Genomic DNA, 7,428 nt, shown 5'->3' with positions numbered 1-7,428 from the left:
GTTGGACAGGATGAGCTTAAAGGTCTTCTCCAACCTTAATGACTGTATGATGCTTTGAGAGGATCTGGAGGAACTGAGTGTGAGGGTCTGGAGGCCCTGGGTGTGAGGGTCTGATGGTCCTGAGTGTGAGGGTCCGGAGACCCTGGGTGTGAGGGTCCGGTGGCCCTGAGTGTGAGGGTCTGGTGGCCCTGAGTGTGAGGGTCTGGTGGCCCTGGGTGTGAGGGTCTGGAGACCCTGGGTGTGAGGGTCTGGTGGCCCTGGGTGTGAGGGTCTGATGGCCCTGGGTGTGAGGGTCTGGAGACCCTGGTTCTGAGGGTCAGGTGGCCCTGGGTGTGAGGGTCTGGAGACCCTGGGTGTGAGGGTCTGGTGGCCCTGGGTGTGAGGGTCTGATGGCCCTGGGTGTGAGGGTCTGGTGGCCCTGGGTGTGAGGGTCTGATGGCCCTGGGTGTGAGGGTCTGGTGGCCGTGGGTGCCTCTGTTTGTCAGGTCCCACGCCAACTGGGCTTTGCAGGTGCTGCTGGAAGAGGAAAGTGCTGAGAAGCATCTCCAGTTTGAGCTGTGGCAGAAAGCCATGTGTGTCATCACCGAACTGAGGTACCTCACCATCCCTCATGGGCACACCTGAAGTCCTCGTCCATCTGTACGAGGCCTCCTGGCACCGCTCCCAGCACCAGTATCCAAGTGGTTCCCCTCTCTCTCTGCAGCTCCTTTGAGAGAGTGCTGGAGGGCCAGGAGAAACTCCTGCTGGAAATCTGTCTCACAACCCTCTTGTCCACCCCTCTGAAAGCCAAGAAGTTCTTGCAGGTGGAATCCACCCTTGACAGCTACACCTTGGTAAGTGCTGAGGGAGCTACAGGAGCCTCCAGGCCCTCTGAGCTCCTCCCTGGCCACCCCATGCTGTGATACCACCAGAGGTCCAAGGCAGGGACTCAGCTTTGCTTTCCCATCCTCATCCCTTCATTCTCTTCTCATGTCCTGGTCACCTCCACAGGATGTTCTGCACACAACCTTACCACAATTCTTTGTCTTCTTTGCAGACTCTGGAAACCTTGGATGTGATGATGGAGAAGTTGGTGGGCATCATTCCAGTCAATAGACTCGGTCAGGAGCTGCAGAACATCTTCCAGGTCTGTATTTGCAGAGAGGGGCTGCTCATCACCCTGGGTGAAGGGGGTGTCCACTCTGGAGTCGATGGTCCCCACCTCAGTGCCAGGAGGAGACAGTGCCTCAAGGGGCGTGCTCAGCTCCTCGAGGAACCAGGGAATGCCCACCAGGCTCTTCTGGAGCACAGAAGGTGGCATCTGCCTTCTTGCTTGGCCACAGAGTTGGCCCCATAGGATATGTCTCACCACCCAGGGCCTCCGGACCCTTGCCTCCCAGGGCCTCCAGATCCTCATAGCGTTGTATAATCATTGAGGTTGGAGAAGACCTTTAAGCTCATCCAGTCCAACCATCCGCCCAAGTTTGCAAGGTCTCCTAGGGCAGGGTCCCCACAGCAGGCTTTGTTGGAGAGCACAGGAAGTCTCCATGGCGTGGGCGAGTCCAGCCCAGGAGCTCAGCAGTGTTGCTTCTGCTGGAGGAGGACTCTGCTCTGAGAGCTCACTGGGACCTTCTCTCTTCCCAGACCCTTCTGGAGCTCATGAACTCCAACAGATCAGTTGTGCGTGAGAGGGCCCTGGGCAGGATCAGGAAGATCATTCGCCTGCTGACCAACAAGCCCAAGCTGCAGGTTAGGAGCGAGGAGGCCTCCAGCCCGGTCATGTCCCCTCCCTGCCCACCAGAGTGGCCAAAGGTCTCCCTGCGTGGAGCTCCTGCCCACTTGGCTGCTCTGGGAGCTGGAGCCGGCATCGCCCGGCAAAGCCTCGACTCTCCAGGGATGGAGCCCTTAACCCTCCCGCTCTTCTGCCTCCCTCATCCAGGTCCAGAACAAAGAGCCAAGGCCCATGGACAGCCCCACCAGCTTTGAAGAGCTGCAGATCCCCATCCTGGGTCAAGTCCTTGGTCACCTCTTCGTTTTCCCACATTCTGTGGCAACGAAAAAAGTTCTGGCTTCGGAAACCCTTTATCCTCTCTATGACCTCCTCAGCAACCAAGAAAGTAAGAGACTTTGTGGTGGGCTTCATCTCTCCACACCCACATCTCCTGATAGCTCTGCTTCTGCTTCATTAGATCTTAAGGATGGTGACAATAGGGTTGACCTTGCTGGCCACCTACTTTGTCCTATTGACCCTCCTGCCTTTTCCCTGCTTCTTCAGGCAGGTCAGCGGCAAGGAATGAAGGAGAACAGATCCAGAATGACCTTGAGGACACCTCTACGATGGATTGGCTCTCCACCAGAGACATTAGCAGGGTAACGAGCTCCTCCGTTGCTGGGACTTCTGTCTGAGGCGTTGACTTGGAGGGGCAAAGGTGTGGAGACTCAGTGGGGCTAGCGTGGCCTCGCTGTGCCTGCTGAGAAGGTTCCTGCTGTCCCCAAGCAAGGCTGCACTCCAGGGTGCCAGCAGGACCTCCAGCCCCCTGGCCAAGGCCTGGATTTCTTGAGGGTCACCCACTGCACCCATAAGCCTAACGCTTTCCCGTGGGTGTTGCCTCCAGCACTGCCGGGCTCCCACTGAGACACCTCTTCCCTCCCTTCCTTCCTCCTGTAGAGATTTGCAGGACACCTGCATGCTGTGGAGAAGACCGATGTCATCTGTGTGGCCATCAATGCCTTGAAAGAGTCCAGCGTCTTAGACAAAGAGTCGGCGAGGAACGTGTTGGACGTGGCCATGAGTGCCCCCAAGTGTTGGCTGGTGGATGTAAGTGGCCTGGGGCTGGATGGCCCAACCCTTGAGCCCCACCAGACCTTCTTCCTCCATCCCTCCCTCCTAAACGCAGGCGTCTTGGGCACCTGAAGCCACCTGAAGCCAGCAGAGAGGGATGGAGCTGAGGAGATGGCTGCTCCATCCTCACCTGTGTCCCCTCCAGGTGCCCAACATCGTAAAATGCATCCATGGAAACCTTGAAGGCATCAAAATGGAATCAGCCCGGCAGAGCATGGGGGACCTTCTGCTCCTCCTGACCAAGAAACACCTTACCGAAGTGGTCTCAGTGCTAATGAAGATCGCTCCACCAAGTGACAGGTCCTGCCTCTGACAGCCTGGAGGGTTGTCCACTGTGGGAGAGGGACACGGGGACCCTTTGGTTGCCACAGCCAAGGAATCGAGGACAAGCCTGGGGAGTGGGGCTCTCCTTCCCACCACCTTTGGTCTTTGGCCTTTGGTCAATACTCTCAGACACACGGGGTGGGTTTTAGGGTTGTCCTGTGCAGGGACAGGAGCTGGACTTGGTGACCCTTCTTGGTCCCTTCCAACTCAAGGCATTCCGTGGTTCGATGGTTTTTGGGGTTGTCCTGCGCAGGGACAGGAGTTGAGTTTGATGATCCTTCTGGGTCCCTTTGAACTCAGGACATTCCATGATGCACCACGCTCCTCCCGGCCCCACAGCAAAGCCCCTCTTGCTCCTCTCCTGCTGCCCAGGCCACCCCAGCCAAGGTCCAAGGTCCCCAGGCCATGCTGTGGTGGCTAAGGCTGGCCTGCTGATGGAGCTCTTCACCTTGCAGTTCTGCAGTGCCCATGTGGGAGATGATGTTCTCCGACCCCCAAATTATAGAGAAGGTCTTGATGGAGGTGTTCAAGTGGCACCAGGCAAAACACGATAGGATCCTTTGCATGCTGCCTGAGGACACCGGCATCCTTCAGCTGATGGTGAGTTACCATCCAAAGCCCTGGTGGCCTTGGCCTCAGCTGCTGGTGGAACCCAGAGCTGCACGGTCCCTGCTGTATTTCTTCCAGGTCCTGGCCTGCAAGGACTTTAAAACTGAGAACTTTGAGGAACTCTGCAAATTCTGGAGATTCCTGAGGCGCCCAAACCCAGCCTTGCACCCACTGGTTCTCCAAGGACTCATGACGCTCTCTCAGAGAGCTGAGACGGTGAGCACGGCGTGGGCAAAGGTGGTGGCTTGGCCTTGGTTGGAGTCAGGTGGTGGGGTGATGGCCCTAAGTGCCATGCCTGCCATGGTGGCCACCTGGGCAGCTTTCCAGGCATGGAGCTTTTCCCAACAAGGCAATTCTCTTCTTCCCGCAGGCAAGAAGGATGAAGATCCTCCTGCCAGACATGACTGAGGACCTGCAGGACAGCAACGGAGATGTCATTAGGAAGACCCTGGTGACCCTCCAAAACATGATGGATCACCTAAAGAAGAAGGAGACCAGTTCCATTGCCGTGCAGCTGATGGAGAAGCTGCTGCCCCTCTTTCATCACGTAAGGCTGATGGGAGAGCCTGAGCCCCACAGATGGGCACCAGGCATGGACAACCGCAGCACCGGGAGCAGGGGTTCTTCTTGCCTTCCTCCCTTGGGTTTTGCAGCCCAGGTTCTCCCTGAGAGCAGCTCTGAGGGCTCCTGCTTCTCCAGCTGCACTGGGGAACAGGACCAGGTCTTCTCCCCAGGCAGCGTGGCCAGGAATGTGAGGCCCGTAGGCATTGCTGAGGACCAGCCCGGTCTCCTCCTCAGCCCATTTTGGTGGGAACTCATCCCTTACATGGCTGGTGGAGCTGGTAAGGAGCACTGGGTGGTCAGGAGAACCCGTTGAGGGGCCTTTGACAAGTTTTGGGGCCATTCAGTGAGTTGCCCCACACCTCCAGTGACCAAATCCAAGCCTGGAGCATCTCCCCACCCATCAGCCATGATGACGCTCCTGCTCACCGCGGGCAAAGCGATATTGGTTCTGAAGTCCTGTGAGGGGATTGAGATTCGGACTCCTGAACTTGTGTTAACAGAAGACCCTTTATGATCAAAGCAGCTGCTTTCATACAGCTCTGCTAAATCTCAAAAAACACGGCGTTATCTGATTGGTTACAAACAATTGTCCCCACGCTCAAACTTCCAAACAACCGGGCAATGGGTGACTGATCCCTCGCTGTTCCCGCGCAGTCCCAACGCCTTCTTTGGGCAACGGAAGGCTACAATTGTCTCGTTGGTTCTTCCGTTTATGGTACCCGTCGTAGGTGCTTTCCTGGCAATGTTCCTCTGTTGTCCACTTCTTCAAGGTCGCTCACGGGCACTCTCCAGCTCGGCCGATCTGGACACTGGTGCCGAGGGAAAAACTCCCCATATTCCTGGTGTCTTTCTCCCTTCCAGGAGCTCAGCCAGGTGAGAGAACAAGCCGTCAGGCTCTTCACCAAGCAGCTGAAGTGCGTGATGAGGAAACACAAGAAGATGATGATGGCGAAAGTGCGAACTGCCCTCTTGCCGCTCTTCTCTCACCTATGCGACCCAACGCCGAGCGTGGCCAAGGTACAGATCTCAAAGCGGAGCTGTGGCACAGGGAAGAGACTCCCAGGCACTTGAGCCAGAGCACGTCCCACCTTCCTAAGTCCCACCTTCCTAAGGCCACCATTGCCCCACCAACAAGCCAAAAGGAGGAGGACGCACAGTCTCCTTGCCCGGGCTGTGATGCCATCTCCCACCTTCTGCTGCTCCACAGGCCTCCCAGGAAGGTCTCCTGGCTGCAGCCAAGTTCCTGGGCTGGAAACTGCCTGAAGAGCTCGTCCAGGCAAAGCTGCAATGGAACACTGCAGAGTGCTTGGTGAGAAGATCCCCCAAACCCCAGGGCCCAGGCTGGACGAGGGCTGCCCCACATGTCTGGGCTGTGGGTCTCACCCACTTTGCTCCAGCCTGGAGATGCATCCTTGCTCCCTGTCCTCAAGAACAGAGCCCCCAAGGGCTCTTCTTCACCCTCTATGGAGGGAGAGCTCCCAGAACGGGAGATACTGGGAGGAGAGACTGGTGTGGCCAGCTGGGGAGGGACTGGGACATCCCCATAGCCTTGTGGTCTCTCCAGATGAAGCAGGACAAGAAGAGGGCTGAGGACTACATAAACCAGAGCCTGCAGTACCTGGATGCTCCTCAGGATGCCGTGCGAGAGGCAGCTGTGATGTTCCTTGGTGAGCCACCACCCCTCGATCCCTCTTTGGGGACACCCTGGCCCCAGTTCCCACCACGGCACTGGGGAGCAAGGGGGATCTGATGGAACTTTGTCCCCAGCGGTTGCTGCTCGGCCTTTGAAGGACACCAACCCGGAGAAGATGGCAGAGATCTGCAGGGGTAAGGAGGGACAAGGTTGGGTTGGCCGGGGCTGGTGGGACAGGGAATGGGGTTCTACCATGCCAGGTCCTGCTCCGGGGAAGCCTGTGAGGGGCAGTTGGGGCATTCCTGCCCAACAGCTGTCTTCTGGATGGGCTTGGTGGGATCTGGAGGGGATGCTCGGAGGTCTCTGTAGACATGGGGCTTCATCTCAGCTCTGCTTTTCTCCATCTCAGCCCTTCAGCCCCTCAAAACAGACCCCTCAACCTCAGTCTGTAACGTGACAATTCAGGCCATGCTCACGCTGGGCCCTCGAAGCAAGGACCGAAGGAAAGAAACCCTTCTACAAAGGATCTTCCACTGCCGGCGCTGAGCCAGGCTGAGGGGCAGCGTTCCTCAGGAACCTTAGAATCATGGAACGGTTGGGTTGGAAGAGTGTAGATGTCATTTGTGCCTGAGAAAAGTGGTGTAATGCCTGTTGGGGGCACAACAGGGAAAATACCGTTACAGACGATAGGGAAAAAGGCCTTCTGGGATGATTCGGAGCCTGAGTAAAGGTCAGGACCTCCTAAAAATCGCCTCCTAAACCTAGTCTTGAGAAAATGCCACACCGACAATATCGATGAAGTGGCAGATGTTTATTCCTCATCTTACATTAAAGAGAAGATAGAGAAAAAAATGCTACCTTGGAATTTTTGATATACATAATAAAATTCAAACTATCCTTACGCTGCGTTTTTGTGGTTAACTTCGGCAATGTCATAATTTCACTTACAGGCATAGTTTCGGATGTAATGTCACATGTAGAGAGTAGATAACGTTAATACAAATTGTGCAGTGAATTTTGCATATCCATAACCAGATTTTTTTTGGTATATATTTGCAGTGAACATAGATTTGTAAAGCTAATCCTGTCTTTATACATTTTCCTTTGGAAAAAAAAATGTACTCATGCGATTACCCATATCAAGTCTCAGTTTAGGTTATTTCTCTGATGAGCCGGTTGACTTTTACAGGAAAATAAAGAGGAATGATTTTCACAATCAGTAGACAGTGCCGAAATAGGGGGAGGAAGAGAGTTGTATTCTGGAGAGTAATGGAAAATTTTTTTAGGGAAGGATTTCTTTAAAATATTTTGAATTTTCAGCAGACGGTGAGCCTTTAAAAGGGTAATAGAGTGGTTTTATATATATATATATATATATATATATATATCCGTATGTGTTTTTAGAGAACAGAGCATTGGAAATCATTTATATCATTTGACTGCTCAACTAAGTCACTGCTGACAGTAAGATTGTGCA

The sequence above is a fragment of the Cuculus canorus genome, unplaced genomic scaffold (assembly GCF_017976375.1).
Source record: "Cuculus canorus isolate bCucCan1 unplaced genomic scaffold, bCucCan1.pri scaffold_78_arrow_ctg1, whole genome shotgun sequence".
NCBI lineage: Eukaryota > Metazoa > Chordata > Aves > Cuculiformes > Cuculidae > Cuculus > Cuculus canorus.
This window is presented reverse-complemented; position numbering follows the sequence as displayed.